At 71.1% G+C, this 707-nt stretch overlaps 1 protein-coding gene across 7 annotated transcripts in view; it reads right to left on the bottom strand.

Annotated features, from left to right (window-relative positions):
* Positions 1–707, bottom strand: part of HYPK (huntingtin interacting protein K) — a 171,171-nt gene that overhangs the window by 141,010 nt on the left and 29,454 nt on the right. The window contains exon 1 of one of the 7 annotated variants that reach the window (XM_050799608.1): positions 259–262. The exons of 5 other annotated variants lie outside the window; for them this stretch is intronic. The gene's annotated coding sequence lies outside the window, so the exon portion shown is untranslated. Of the gene's footprint in view, positions 1–234; positions 239–258; positions 263–707 lie in introns of those variants that run through there. One more of the 7 variants, XM_050799617.1, reaches the window with a different exon arrangement.

Raw genomic sequence — 707 nt, 5'->3', positions numbered from 1 at the left:
AAGGGGTGGCTAAACCCTCTGCAAATAGGAAGTGCCGCAAGAGCACTAGGGTGAGGATGAGGCCCTGCGTGCGCGCAGCCTTCGGGTTTTCCTTCTCCCGATCAGCACCGACTCCCCCGCTCTCGGCGAGGCGCCTCCAGCCCCCGGTAATGAGAAATGTGCCCGCCGCAGCAGGGGCCCACAGGAATGAAGGGCGCCGGCGCTGCGTAGGCCCAACAGTTCCCCGCGCCCTCGCCCCCGGCCCAGGCGGCCCTTCTTCCCCCGTCCCGGCAGAGTGGCCTCATCAGGGGGCGAAGAACTCCACGAGCATGAGGCCCGCAGAGCCCGTGTCGGAGACGCGACTCTCGAAGTTGTCGTCCGTGAGTTCTAACACATCGGAGGCAGCGGCGAGGCGGGCCGCGGCGAGAAGCAGCGCCACGCCCGGGAATAGCGCAAGGCGGCGAAGGCGCATGGCGGCGAGGTGGGGTGGAGGCGGCCGGAAGGGTCGCGGCTGAGCTGGGACTGCGGAGGTCGGGCGCGCGACCACACACCGGCTGCCTGCGCTCGCGCGTCTGGCCCAGGCGGACCTGCAGCCGGAGGTCCCAACCCCCAAGCCCGGCTCGGGCCGCTGTGTGGCAGCCGCCGATTGGCTGCGCGGCGCCTGCATCGGGCGGGTGGAACCAGCCGATAACCGCCGAGTGACCGGAGTGCGGGGCGGGGCCGAGGCG

This window comes from Macaca thibetana, chromosome 7, assembly GCF_024542745.1.
Source record: "Macaca thibetana thibetana isolate TM-01 chromosome 7, ASM2454274v1, whole genome shotgun sequence".
NCBI lineage: Eukaryota > Metazoa > Chordata > Mammalia > Primates > Cercopithecidae > Macaca > Macaca thibetana.
Note: the sequence above shows the minus strand (reverse complement) of the source record. Positions and strands in the feature narration are given on the sequence as shown.